The sequence below is a fragment of the Drosophila teissieri genome, chromosome 2L (genome assembly GCF_016746235.2).
Source record: "Drosophila teissieri strain GT53w chromosome 2L, Prin_Dtei_1.1, whole genome shotgun sequence".
NCBI classification, from domain to species: Eukaryota; Metazoa; Arthropoda; class Insecta; order Diptera; family Drosophilidae; genus Drosophila; species Drosophila teissieri.
In genome coordinates this window covers 21,708,280-21,723,708 of record NC_053029.1, presented here as the reverse complement: position 1 = coordinate 21,723,708, position 15,429 = coordinate 21,708,280, and the positions used below count along the sequence as shown (strand labels likewise).

The 15,429-nt window shown below is 35.2% G+C and overlaps 1 protein-coding gene across 2 annotated transcripts in view; it reads left to right on the top strand.

Annotated features, from left to right (window-relative positions):
- Nucleotides 1-15,429, top strand: part of LOC122611539 (7SK snRNA methylphosphate capping enzyme bin3) — a 40,872-nt gene that overhangs the window by 7,874 nt on the left and 17,569 nt on the right. The window contains exon 1 of one of the 2 annotated variants that reach the window (XM_043784704.1): nucleotides 10,900-11,130. The exons of the other annotated variant lie outside the window; for it this stretch is intronic. The gene's annotated coding sequence lies outside the window, so the exon portion shown is untranslated. Of the gene's footprint in view, nucleotides 1-10,899; nucleotides 11,131-15,429 lie in introns of those variants that run through there. 2 annotated transcript variants of the gene reach the window in all.

Genomic DNA, 15,429 nt, shown 5'->3' with positions numbered 1-15,429 from the left:
GAGAGATTTCCAAAATTAATTATTTTTAAGAAACAATTAATAAAAAGAACAATTTTTAGAGGTGGGAAGAAAACAATTTTTAAAGGGTGGGCAAACGATTAAAAGCATTTTTAAAGGATGGGCAAACTTTTTTTTTTGAAAATATTTATTTTTAAGAGGTGGGCAAACGAAAACATTTTTTTTAAGGGTGGGCAAACGAAAAAAACTATTTTTAAAGGGTGGGCAAACGATTAAAAGCATTTTTAAAGGATGGGCAAACTTTTTTTTTTGAAAATATTTAGTTTTAAGGTATGGAAAATGCTTAATTCCTTAAGTGCTAATATTTTCTAAACTAAAAGTTTTTTCAAAATTCTAAAGGGTGGGCAAACGTGGGCAAACGAAGTTATTGCGATTTAAAAAAAAAAGTTTGAAAATATTTAGTTTTGAGGTATGAAAAATGCTTAATTCCTTAAGTGCTTATATTTTCTAAACTAAAAGTTTTTTCAAAATTCTAAAGGGTGGGCAAACGTGGGCAAACGAAGTTATTGCGATTTAAAAAAAAAAAAGTCAACTTTTTGAAGTTCGAAAATTTTCGAAAATTTTCGAAATTTCATATTTTGAAAACTGGACGTGGGCAAAAAAAACTAATTGGTGGGCAAACATGGGCAAACATGGGCAAACGATGGGCAAACGATTCCACCTTTCAAATTTCCAAAATTCGATTTTTGCGGACCCAGCTTCTTTGAGCTCGGGGGAGCAATGTGCCAGAATTCAACAGAAAAGTCTTCGTATGCTTTTCCAAACGCGCCCGTTCGTTAGCGGAATTTATTGAAAATATTATAAAAGAAATCATAGTTTCGCTGCTTTTGATCACAAAGCTTCCTTTCTTGATTAGGCATCGATATTTGTTCCACCAGACATTGTGACTTTGCCGTTATCTGACCATAAAATAAAAACTCGTAGAGTAGAAGCGTATACTAGATTCGTCGAATAAGGCAGAAGAAAGTGTTTTCGACCATTTCAAATAAATATATATTCTTGATCAAGATCAATAGCGGAGTCGACCTGGCCATGTCCGTCTGTCCGTCCGTATGAACGTCGAGATCTGAAGAACTATACAAGCTAGAAAATTTAAATTAAGCATGCAGACTCCAGAGAAATTGACGCAGCGCAAGTTTGGTGGCCCATTTTGCTACGCTCATAAACCACCCAAAACTGTCTCTTTTGAAACATTTTTAATATTTTTTCTTTTAATACTTTTTTTTTACTATTTGTATCAGTATGCAAGAAAAATGTGAAAATTTCTTGTTCGCATTTCCACAAGCTGAGTAACGGGTATCTAATAGGCGGGGAACTCGACTATACGTTCTCTTTCGTTTTTGAGCTCATTTTGGTTGTTTCTAAAAAAAATAAAAGCAACAAATTAAAAAAAATTAGAGTCGAAACTGCAACAATATATGCTGTGCTGGTATTCCGGAAATTCAACAAAATCTTAAACATAGACAGGCCAAATCGTACTATTTCGTTTTTAGGTGCTCTGGTTTTCGCAAATTTTTGCAATCGTTTTGCTATCGGAATGTTTCGCTTATCATCGTCTTCTGCTGCTCAAACAGCTTACTTATTTCTTAAGTCACATTCAAAAAATGCATTTTGTATTTGCCATTGCTTGTCTTGAAGCCAGGAGAAGAGCTGCCACCCTTTTCACAGTTTTAATTCGCAATTACTTTTTTACTCCACTTTGATCATTTTAATAATTAAATTAAATAACATTATTTACAAACAACACTTTTTGCCCTCCTTTAATGTAATTAATGAATTCTTTTATAAGTATTTTTACCTGCCTGTTTCGTTCCACGAACAGTATGGCAACCTTCTCGATAACTTTTGGCGACGTACTTATCGCCCCCATGCCAAATCGTAAATTGTTGTTGCCCACTGCAACATTTTGTATGTAAAATCTGAGGTGGGGTCGGAAATACATTTTTTTTAAATAACTAAGTGGCAGAATGGTCTTGTTGTGATGTGGAATAAACATTAATAGACCACTGAGTAAACAATTTGTTTTTCTGATTTGATATAAAAAAAGGCATTTACTTTCCATTGCGGGCAGACCAAAGTGCCAGTTTTACAAATTACAAAATTCTAACGCATTCAAAAACCGTAGCACCAATTTTTCGATTTCAAATCGAATCGAAATCAATTCGTAAGATTTTTTCGATTTCGATTACCGGAGCATGCCTGAGAGATTTAGAAAAGAGGCAAGCTAGAAAACTTTTATTTGGCGCTGATATTTTATTGTAATGTAGTAAAAGTGTTTACTTAATGACAAAATAAAAATATAATTTGTATACATACATACATACTTTAGATGGTCGGAAACGCTTCCTTTTGCCTGTTACATACTTTTCAACGAATCTGGTATACCCTTTTACTCTACGAGTAACGGGTTTAATTACCACTGTTTCTCATAGGCTCATACCACGTCGTCAGTTTGCCGATAACTTCAATAACGATAAACAGTATATGTACTTTATGTAAGTCGTGGAAGCCGAGCTACTCTGCATAGTGCAGATAGGGATGTCGTGATATTAAAAAAATATCGTATTTTTTTTATCAAAACAAAATGATGATAATATTTTAAATATCAGAAAAAAATATCGATATATTTGATATTTTTGATCTTTTTTCAAATAAAATTTTGTTTCCTTACAATAAAAATATAAAACTTTATTTTACTTATTTAAATTCATGGATATTCTATTCTAATACAGATAATAATACATTGTGTTTTTATTTAAATTTTATATATTAAATTTCATATGTTATATGTGTGTCTGCCATTCGGCTTCGGCTTATGTTCATTTTAACACGTGAACTTTTACTCTGTATCGCTGTGAAAATCAGAGTGAACCAAAGGAAAATATCAAAAATATATCAATAAAAAATAACGCAATATCGATATTTGGGCTAAAAAAAAAAAATTTAACGATATAAAAATATAATTTTCAGAAAAATATCGATATTTTTATATATAATTATATTATCAACAACCCTAAGTGCAGATAGTCCTGGTACTTGTGATTGCTTTCGTGGCCACGGCTGTTGTTACGGCAAACCAGGCTTTTTGCTATGAAGCTCTCAGCTACTCTTCGGTTGGAAATGTGCGTAGACAGCTTAATGTTTCCATGTGTGCCCTTATCACATTGTGGAGCTATTTATAGTTTCGCTTTCTGCTTTTGCTCAGACTTTTCTTTTAATTTTCGCTGCGGTTATATTGTCGGTGCTGTTCTCTATTATGATGCGGTTGATTCTGTCAAAGCTTTTGTAATCAGAGAGTATCCTTATTTGCACTGTGGGCGGTAATCTTCGTAGTGACGAATCACACTATGAGAGCATTTACAGGCAACTAGTATATACAGCTGCGAAAAAAAAAATAGCACCACTGGCCCAGTAAAACTTTCAATAAGTCTCCTACCTACAATTTAGGGTTTAAAAGGAGCTGAAATACCTTTTTAGAAAGGTTAAACCATTCACTTTTTAGAAAATAAAAAAAAATCACAATTGTTCTATGAATTCTTAACTTATTTAAGGAACTTTATGAAAAGTGACAAAATTAGGCGAAAAAAATAATAGCACCACTTCATAAAAAATGCTTTAAACATAAAATATAAACTTAACAGTAAAAAATTCCTTAATAACAAGTGATTGTATATTAAAACTACGCCCATCCCATTAATTTAATATTTGGTAGTGTATCCTTTATTAGCAATAACAGCTGCGCAACGTTTTGGCATGGAGTCAACCAGGTCCTGGCACCGTTTTAGGGATATTTTGCTCCAGGACTCTTTAATTATACCCAAAGTTATTCGTTGTTAGTTGGCTTTGAAGCTACAACTGCTTTTCTCATATCTGACCAAGAATTTTTGATGGGATTACGGCCTGGGGACTGTACAGGCCAATCCAAAACAGGAATAGATTTATTTTGGAACGAATCCTTGGCTTTCCTGCTGGTCTACTTGGGATCATAGTCTTTTAATTGTATTCGGCAAAGGGTAGCATCATCGTCACCAAAATATCCACAAACACATGTTGATCCCAGATGGTTTTTGACCATGGTATATTATGGTATAGCCCCGACTACATAGTACGAGAAACAAGCCCATACCATTATACTGGATCCTCCGTGTTTAATTGCTTCTACTGTGTAATTTGGCTTATATTCGGTGTTCTTAGGTCGTCTTACATACGATTAAGATCCATTACCACCAAAAAAAATCACCTTGCTTCCATCTGACCAGAAGAAGTTCCTCCATTTTTCGCAAGACCAATTTAAATGTTCCTTGACGAACTTAATGCGCTTGGGTATGTGTCTCCCATTTAAAAGAGGGACCTTCCTGGGACTACAGACTTTTAATCCATGTTCCCTGAGACATGTGTGAACTGTTTGCACTGTTGCGGATATGTTGAGATCCTTTTTCAGTTCGGTAGCAGCTTTAAATGGATCTTTCTTGCCCTCGGGCACTAGCCTTTTGAAGAGATGGGTGCCCAATTATTGTTTTTTCCCACGTTTTTCGGGATTCTTGTTGTAGGTGATTGCATTTCCTATCATTTTGTTTTAGAATTGAAGGATCAGACCAATATTTCTGTGTGGTTTTCCTTCAGAAATTGGTTTTTTGACCATGCCACGCTTATCTGAAGAGCAATGCTTTCCTCGTCCCATTTTAATAATTTTTTTTAAGGTATGTTTCAAAAATAATGTTGGATATAGTAATAGAAATGTCAAGTTTTATAACCATGTGCTTTTCACCAAAACAAACCGCCGACAAGTATTGAATATTTGAAAAAATCGATAGTGGTGCTATTTTTGTTTTCGCCTCATTTAAGACCTTGCCGCCCAAAAAAAATTATTAAAAATCAGGGTATGGACAATTCAAATTTTTTTTTTCATTTTTGGATAGGAAAAATATAACTGTATGTACAGTTGCGAAAAAAATAATAGCACCACCATAACGTATTTTGTTCTCGATCAAATAAATTAAGGTTGAGGTACCGATAGTACCAAATACTGATTTTTCGCATAATGCTAGATATTTTTCCTATCAAAAAATTTAAAAAAAAATTTGAATTGTCCATACCTTGATTTTTAATAATTTTTTTTGGGCGACAAGGTCTAAAATGAGGCGAAAACAAAAATAGCACCACTATCGATTTTTTGAAATATTCAATACTTGTCGGCGGTTTGTTTTGGTGAAAAGCACATGGTTATAAAACTTGACATTTCTATTACTATTTCCAACATTATTTTTGAAACATACCTTAAAAAAAATTATTAAAATGGGACGAGGAAAGCATTGCTCTTCAGATAAGCGTGGCATGGTCAAAAAACCAATTTCTGAAGGAAAATCACACAGAAATATTGGTCTATTCCTTCAATGCTAAAACAAAATTATAGGAAATGCAATCACCTACAACAAGAATCCCGAAAAACGTGGGAGAAAACAATCATTGGGCACCCATCTCTTTAAAAGGCTAGTGCCCGAGAGCAAGAAGGATCCATTTAAAGCTGCTACCGAACTGAAAAAGGATCTCAACATATCCGCAACAGTGCAAACAGTTCACACATGTCTCAGGGAACATGGATTAAAAGTCTGTAGTCCCAGGAAAGCCCCTCTTTTAAATGGGAGACACATAACTAAGCGCCTTAAGTTCGTCAAGGAACATTTAAATTGGCCATGTGAAAAATGGACGAACTTTTTATGGTCAGATGATAGCAAGGTGGTTTTTTTTGGTTGTAATGGATCTTAATCGTATGTAAGACGACCTAAGAACACCGAATATAAGCCTAATTACACAGTAGAAGCAATTAAACACGGAGGATCCAGTATAATGGTATGGGCTTGTTTCTCGTACTATGTAGTTAGGGCTATACCATAATATACCATGGTTAAAAACCATCTGGGATCAACATGTGTTTGTGGATATTTTGGTGACGATGATGCTACCCTTTGCCGAATACAATTAAAAGACTATAATCACAAGTAGACCAGCAGGAAAGCCAAGGATTCGTTCCAAAATAAATCTGTTCCTGTTTTGGATTGGCCTGTACAGTCCCCAGGCCGTAATCCCATCAAAAATTCTTGGTCAGATATGAGAAAAGCAGTTGTAGCTTCAAAGCCAACTAACAACGAATAACTTTGGGTATAATTAAACAGTCCTGGAGCAAAATATCCCTAAAACGGTGCCAGGACCTGGTTGACTCCATGCCAAAACGTTGCGCAGCTGTTATTGCTAATAAAGGATACACTACCAAATATTAAATTAATGGGATGGGCGTAGTTTTAATATACAATCACTTGTTATTAAGGAATTTTTTACTGTTAAGTTTATATTTTATGTTTAAAGCATTTTTTATGAAGTGGTGCTATTATTTTTTTCGCCTTATTTGGTCACTTTTCATAAAGTTCCTTAAATAAGTTAAGAATTCATAGAACAATTGTGATTTTTTTTTTATTTTCTAAAAAGTGAATTGTTTAACCTTTCTAAAAAGGTATTTCAGCTCCTTTTAAACCCTAAATTGTAGGTAGGAGACTTATTCAAAGTTTTACTGGGCCAGTGGTGCTATTTTTTTTTTCGCAGCTGTAAGTATAATACAGTTGCGAAAAAAATAATAGCACCACCATAACGAATTATGTTCTCGATCAAATAAATTAAGGTTGAGGTACGATAGTACCAAATACTGATTTTTCACATAATGCTAGATATTTTTCCTATCCAAAAATGAAAAAAAAAATTTGAATTGTCCATACCTTTATTTTTTATAATTTTTTTTGGGCGGCAAGGTCTAAAATGAGGCGAAAACAAAAATAGCACCACTATCGATTTTTTCAAATATTCAATACTTGTTGGCGGTTTGTTTTGGTGAAAAGCACATGGTTATAAATCTTGACATTTCTATTACTATTTCCAACATTATTTTTGAAACATACCTTATAAAACATTATTAAAATGGGACGAGGAAAGCATTGCACTTCAGATAAGCGTGACATGGTCCAAAAACCAATATCTAAAGGAAAATCACATAGAAATATTGGTCTAATCCTTCAATGCTAAAACAAAATGATAGGAAAAGCAATCACCTACAACGAGAATCTTGAAAAACGTGGGAGAAAACAATCGTTGGGCACCCATCTCTTCAAAAGGCTAGTGCCCGAGAGCAAGAAGGATCCATTTAAAGCTGCTACCGAACTGAAAAAGGATCTCAACATATCCGCAACAGTGCAAACAGTTCACACATGTCTAAGGGAACATGGAATAAAAGTCTGTAGTCCCAGGAAGGTCCCCTCCAAGCGCACTAAGTTCAAGGAACATTTAAATTGGCCATGCGAAAAATGGAGGAACTTTTTATGGTCAGATGAGAGCAAGGTGGTTTTTTTTGGTGGCAATGGATCTTGATCGTATGTAAGGTGCCCTAGGAACACCGAATATAAGCCAAATTACACAGTAGAAGCAATTGAACACGGAGGATCCAGTGTAATGGTATGGGCTTGTTTCTCGTACTATGTAGTTGCGGTTATACCATAATATACCATGGTTAAAAACCATCATGGATCAACATGTGTTTGTGGATATTTTGGTGACGATGATGCTACCCTTTGCCGAATACAATTAAAAGACTATGATCCCAAGTAGACCAGCAGGAAAGCCAAGGATTTGTTCCAAAATAAATCTATTCCTGTTTTGGATTGGCCTGTACAGTCCCCAGGCCGTAATCCCATCAAAAATTCTTGGTCAGATATGAGAAAAGCAGTTGTAGCTTCAAAGCCAACTAACAACGAATAACTTTCGGTATAATTAAAGAGTCCTGGAGCAAAATATCCCTAAAACGGTGCCAGGACCTGGTTGACTCCATGCCAAAACGTTGCGCAGCTGTTATTGCTAATAAAGGATACACTACCAAATATTAAATTAATGGGATGGGCGTAGTTTTAATATACAATCACTTGTTATTAATGAATTTCTTACTGTTAAGTTTATATTTTATGTTTAAAGCATTATTTATGAAGTGGTGCTATTATTTTTATACCCGTTACTCGTACGTATACACGTACTAGATTCGTTAAAAAGTATGTAACAGGCAGAAGGAAGCGTTCCGACCATATAAAGTATATATATTCTTGATCAGGATCAATAGCCGAGTTGATCTGGCCATGTCCGTCTGTCTGTCCGTATGCACGTCGAGATCTCAGGAACCATTAAAGCTAGAAAGTTGAGATTGAGCATGGGGACTCCAGGGACATAGTCGCAGCGCAAGTTTGTCGATTCATGTTGCCACGCCCACGCTAACGCCCACAAACCGCACAAAACTGCCACGCCCACACTTTTAAAAAAGGTTTTGATATTTTTTCAATTTTTGTATTAGACTTGTAAATTTCTATCGATTTGCCAAAAAACTTTTCCACGCCCACTCTAACGCCCACAAGCCGCCATAAACTGTCAGTGTTAAAGACTCTCCTTCGCACTTCCACTAGCTGAGTAACGGGTATCAGATAGTCGGGGAACTCGACTATAGCGTTCTCTCTTGTTTTCGCCTTATTTTGTCACTTTTCATAAAGATCCTTAAATAAGTTAAGAACTCATAGAACAATTTTAATTTATTTCTTAAAAAGTGAATTGTTTTACCTTTCTAAAAAGGTATTTCAGCTCCTTTTAAACCCTAAATTGTAGGTAGGAGACTCATTCAAAGTTTTACTGGGCAAGTGGTGCTACACGAACAAATGAACACCAATCGAACACCAAACTACCTAGTGGTAATTGCACACCAAGTCTACCAAAATGTAGGCGCTTTAGAAAATATATATACTTATCAATATACATATGCTAATACTAAGTTTATGCAAACTATTTGTGGTCATAGTGTTAAAGTTTCTGATGTAAAACAAACACACCTCTTAATAAGCTAAACCCCATGTGACGATTATCCAAAGTTCTGATATCAAATTTGACGAAATAGCTTTTATAATTGCCGAGATCTGGATGTTAATGGAAATGGCCAGATAGACTCGGCAAGTGATCCTGATTAAGATTTTATAAATTTCATAGTATAGTACGTATTATAATTACTTAAGCTGTGTATAACAAGTTGGTGTCTTCAATGATGGCAGTACTCTTTGACCGTCTAAATGTGAAATTCCTAAATCCAGTTTATGTGAATATTTTGGACATTCAGAATTTTTTTTATATTTTCAATGAATGAATATTACCTTGTATTTCTCGGGCCACATAAACGTTCACCCAGAATTAACATCAGGTGGTTCTCACATCGAAGAAATTATCTGGTATTTGGTTTTCGCCGATCTAAGCAGGCACATATATATAAATATATATGTATGTACATATACATATATGTAACTGGATGAGAAAAGACTCCGGCGATAGGAGTTGGGCAGCTACATACATACATATGTATATGCGTCTTGCTTCCTCTTATGTAATTCACCGATCAGAGTAGAAACATAAACGATAAAAAACAACTGTTTGACCTAGGCACTCCAATTCCCAAATCAACACGATTACAAAAACAAGTTTTGAATTCTATTTGGTGGAACTTTTAAACCAACCCGAAAATATTTTAATGCATACAATTTCCAGTTATTCCGCGTTGGCAACAATTTGTCAAATTTTTGTTCAAGCATGCAACATAACGCAACACAAAAACGACAAGATGACAACTATCACTACTGATGCAGCTTTTGGCCCACAAATCTCAATTTAAAACAATCAAACAATGAACAACATAAACAAAAAAGAAAAATATCGAAATAAGTATGTACATACCTCTTAGGGCGACAAAGCTTTAAACTTCTGTCGGTAGGTGACGTTGGAATACCCTTTATTAAATACATACTAAAAATAGAAATATTAAACCGAAATACTGTTTCCAAAATAGTTTTGGATATTTATAATATTAAGATTACAAGAAGAATTCTTATAAAGTTATTTGAAAACAAAAATGTTTATAATTCCTAAAAAAAATGAATTAAAAGATGTCATATTAAAAATAAACGAGTATAAATATTATATTTAGTTATACTGCAATTATCAAAATGTACTGGTATTATTAATAAATATTTTATTAGCATAGAATAAAAGAGATAAACTTCATTGCTAGCTAATTTGCAATTAAACCAAAAATTTCCTTAAATGCATTGCTTAAAGAGAATTCAAATACACCTTTTCAACGGCGGAAAAACTGTAAACAAACAGAATGTGCTCTGGCCAGAGTGAAACACAGGCGTATAGCGATGGCGCAATACACATGCACAACCAGTTCTCTCAGTTCTCTCACCGTTTGTACATCACATTCGCCTCAGAAAGCGCGAGAGACGAACGATTGGCAAATGAACCAACCGTCACTCCGTCATCTAGCTGTACAGTGAGTTGTAAACTTGTTAAACCATTGAAACACCTTTTTAGTATGAATATTTACTTGACTTTGTAGAAACTCTGCATACTCCTTTTAGAAGTCCGCTCTTGATACATTTTACTTTAACGAGCGCATATTAATGTTCATTTTGACAAAAATACAACGAAATATTCGGCGACAGCTGTTATACTCAAAATCAATATTTTTGCCGAAAGCCACTAATAGCAGTCATCTTTCTCTGTCATATAAATGAGATTGATTTTTTTCTATTCTTTAAGAACGAAAGCGCCCGAAAGTTTAGGAAAAAATATAATAACTTTTATTTTCACATGTTTTTATAATGTTATGGATTTTTAATTTTCCTGACCGCTGGGAAAATTTAAGTAAATATGGCTAACAGCTTACCGCATGGGAGATGTACCACTGTACGCCATCTGTTCCATTTCTGTTCCACATTGTACCATAGCAACAACAGCGCAACGCCTTGGTACTGAAACGTTTCATTTGCTGAAAAAACCGCGACAAATTCGGACCTCAAGCAAGCGGGCGTTTCATCGCGAAATAAAATAATAACGAGTACCAGCTGCACAGTGGAAGTGAAAAAAGACCGACGGCAAAACCATAGAGCACACCCGATTAGTCATGCGTAACCGATTGACTAAATCCCGAGGCAGAGTCGCAAGAAAAAATATACAGTTTTAAAGCGATAAATTTGGTGTTCTAACGTTGTAAGTATTTTTTGAAAAGAAGACGAGATTATTCCTCTCTCTTTTAACCCGGGAGTATGCGTCAAAATTACAGTTTACTGTTGGTATATATATACATATACTACTGTATACATATACGTGTTTAGAAATGCTTTGTGTTTGTGCGCGAGTTTAAATAGCGTACAACAACAGTTTAAGATATTTAGCAAGCCGTCTCTTCCTTTGATACTCTTTTGCAACGAAGACAACAATAACATCGGCGACATTTGCACGCAGCAGCGAACAGTGTGGCAAAATTGTTCAAAAGTGCAAAAAATTAATGTGCCTGGCCAAGTTCGCACGTTCCGCAAAATAGCGAGCCACTGTGCGAGAAATAAAACTAAGTGGAATTGAAACGAGCGCCGAATGACCGAGGCAAGCAAGCAGCGAAAATAAAAGACAATCCTATAAATAACAGCAAGAAATATTTATCAATAGTGAAAAGGGGCGGAAAAATATATTAAAGGTTTTAAACTGACGTGAAGAAAAAGCAATTCTCACTCTCCTCGAATACCGAAAGTGATATTTAATAGGTTATTAGTTAATAACGTGCAAGTCAATCAGGCATTTGATAATGAAATTCTTGTGCTTATTGCCAAACCTTACTGCTACCCTTACTAGTGAATTTAAAAAAGCACAGAAGTCTCAGCAATTCGTATATTTTGTGTTGACTCAATAAAGTTTGTCATGTGCAGTGTTGTGAGCTATACAAAATATTACCTACCCCCATGCCAAAAAGCCCTCCCGCCAAAGAATCGCTGCCTGGTATGTTTCACTTTCATTAAAATGTCTGGCGTCAATTAAATTTGCATTAATTAGACAAGGCAATACCGCTTTACGTATTCCTACTGCTCTGTGTGCAACAAAGGCGGAGAAGCAAATAGAGAGGAATTTCCAGATAGGAAAAATAAGGAAATCACAGTGATACCACAATTTATCACAAGATGTGGCTTCCCACCATTTGTCCAGGGGCTAGATCTCAAGTAGAATTTTGTATATGTATGTACTTCCAATATGTACTGTAATAAACCGGTGAACTTTTTTAAGCTTTTCAATGTTTATAAATTTTGGCTTCATAAAAATTTGACTCTCAGTCTTAGGTTTGTAAATTAATACCACTAAATGTATATTTAACTTAACTGGATCTTATTGTACATAGTTATGTATGTATGTACATATGTATTTAGATGTTTCCTTGCGATTGTTGCTTGAATTAACTAGCATTTAAGGTATATTAAGTGCAAAGATGCTTTTTTTCTTTGCTTTTTAATAATTCTTTAATTTTTAATAAATAAAAATGTGTGGTGCATGAATGTATGTATTTATTTAATCTTTTAAAGAATTGTTTTTGCTCAATATATTTAAGTTTAACTGTACATGAATACAGACTTTTGTTGAAAGGGTTTTTTTTTAACAATAATGGCTCTAAACGCTTCTGACACCAAATTTAAGTTAGAGTGGTGAAGTTAGGGTAGTTCCACTATAATTCCACACTTCAACGTAGTTATTCAAATGTTAAACGTAAATCCTTTAAAAATAAAAGAAATATAAAAGCAGTCAACAAAATAAATCCACCCAAGCAAGGCAGATACCGAATAATTCGCCTCTTCGCTTTAAGAAATATGCCGCGACCGTGAGAGGGCGAATGAGTAAGAAAATCGCCAAGCTGCTTAGCATTAAAAGCAATATCAAGTTTTAAGCTCCTCTAGCTGCGAGCTCGATGACTACATATAAATATATATACACTTAAAACTAAAAAACCGACACTCTCACTCAATTCGCTGATACGCGCAGTATTTTGTATTCTTACTTTTATGTGCCCTTAAAAGATTCGAAATATTTATATCAGGAAAAAAGCAACGGTCTATTTGCGTAAAAGAGGTATCTGGAAGAACGGCAAGAAGTAAAATTAGCGGAATCAAGGGACCACTAGTTGAGGAAAGGTAAGTCGAGGAACTGGACTTTAGTGTTCATCCTTGAAAGATGGTCTTCTAGACCATTCTCACGCACTTTTGAACACAAAAATTCATCGAGCGTGGCTCGGTAGCGGTTCCCGTTGACATTTATTCCTTCGTCGCCAGCCCATAAACCGCACCAAACTGTGCATTTCTCTGGGTGCATCGGATTGGTGTCGGCCCAGATGCGGTAATTTTTTTTGTTTATCACACCACCGAGACAAAAGTGAGTCTCGTCACTGAGCATCATAAAACAGGCAAAGTAAACGGTGCACTTTTACAAACGTCCTCTGCTTTTCGAAATAAAATTCAACGATTTGGTATCACTGCTCTGCTGTTAACCTATTCATCATGAATTGCCAAACCAAACTGAACATAAAGCACTCGACAGATGTCAAAGACAGCCGAACCTATTGAAAAAAAAACCTATATACCGCCCGATGTATTTATATATAGTTCCTCGACTATCAGGTACCCGCTCCTCAACTAGTGGGAGATACATTTCAGGGAAAAATTGCAATAAAAAATTAAAATTTGTTTTAAAAATAAAACTAGATATAACGTTATAGTCGAGTTCCCCGACTATCTGATACCTACCTGTTACTCAATTAATAAATGTGCGAACAGGAAGTTTTGATATTTTTCTGGCATATTGATAGAAAAACAAGAGAGAACGCTATAGTCGAGTTCCCCGACTATCTGATACCCGTTACTCAGCTATGCGAAGTGCGAAGGAGAGTCTTCAGCACATACAGTTTTTGGCGGTTTTGTGGGCGTTAGAGTGGGCGTGGCAAAAAGTTTTTTGGCAAATCGATAGAAATTTACAATAATACAAAAATTAAAAAATATCAAAACATTTTTCATAAGTGTGGGGGTGGCAGCTTTGGGCGGTTTGTGGGCGTTAGAGAGGGCGTGGCAAAAAGTTTTTTTGCAAATCGTTAAAAATTTATAAGACTAATGAAACGCCCACAAACCGTCCAAAACTGCCACGCGCACACTTTTGAAAAATGTTTTGATATTTTTTCATTATACCCGTTACTCGTAGAGTAAAAGGGTATACTAGATTCGTTGAAAAGTATGTAACAGGCAGAAGGAAGCGTTTCCGACCATATAAAGTATATATATTCTTGATCAGGATCAGTAGCCGAGTCGATCTGGCCATGTCCGTCTGTCCGTCCGTCTGTCCGTATGAACGTCGAGATCTCAGGAACTACAAAAACTAGAAAGTTGAGATTAAACATACGGACTCCAGAGACATAGACGCAGCGCAAGTTTGTTGATTCATGTTGCCACGCCCACTCTAACGCCCACAAACCGCATAAAACTGCCACGCCCACACTTTTGAAAAATGTTTTGATATTTTTCCATTTTTGTATTAGTCTTGTAAATTTCTATCGATGTTCCAAAAATCTTTTTGCCACGCCCACTCTAACGCCCACAAACCGCCCAAAACTGCCACGCCCACACTTTTGAAAAATGTTTTCATATTTTTTCATTTTTGTATTAGACTTGTAAATTTCTATCGATTTGTCAAAAAACTTTTTGCCACGCCCACTCTAACGCCCTCAAACCGAAGACTCGCCTTCGCACTTCCACTAGCTGAGTAACGGGTATCAGATAGTCGGGGAACTCGACTATAGCGTTCTCTCTTGTTTTTGTATTAGTATTGTAAATTTTTATCGATCTGCAGAAAAACTTTTTGCCTTTGGCTTCTGACACCCAACCAGCGGATACGTCGGAAATATTTTCTTGGCAAGTTTTTTTTACCCACATCTTTTTAGCCCACCAAGCCAGGCCTCCTTCTACCCTCCCCTGCTAGTTACAAATTGTAGCAAACTTGCTTGTATCTTCTAGTCAATACGTTTTTTTGTACGTACATATGTATAAGCTGTTAAGGGTGCAGGTGAAGTTTGTTTACTGTGGTTTCTGTGAAAAAAAATTTTTTGTTCGACTTTTGCTTTACCGATTCTAAGCCAAAAGTGTATTAGCCAGTATATGGCTCATTTAGCAGATGTCTTGGGTGTGATAGGCACGTAGTATTACGTATATATTTTTAGCTGATTTTTCTGTAAGTATCTCGGAGTTATTTTACAAATTCTTTATGTGTGCGATTTTGGAACGGAATTTTTGGGGGTAATTAATTGAACATTTATTGTGAATAGAATAAGTAATATGGAATATGTGAGATTTGTAGAAGAGAACTCTTATATTTAAATTAATTTTAAGTTAATTTTATATGTACATATTTCTCTCCCGTCTTTTTAACATGTCTTTTACATTTTTGTGAGCTTAATATCTCTAGTGTTATACATTGCTTACTGGTGTG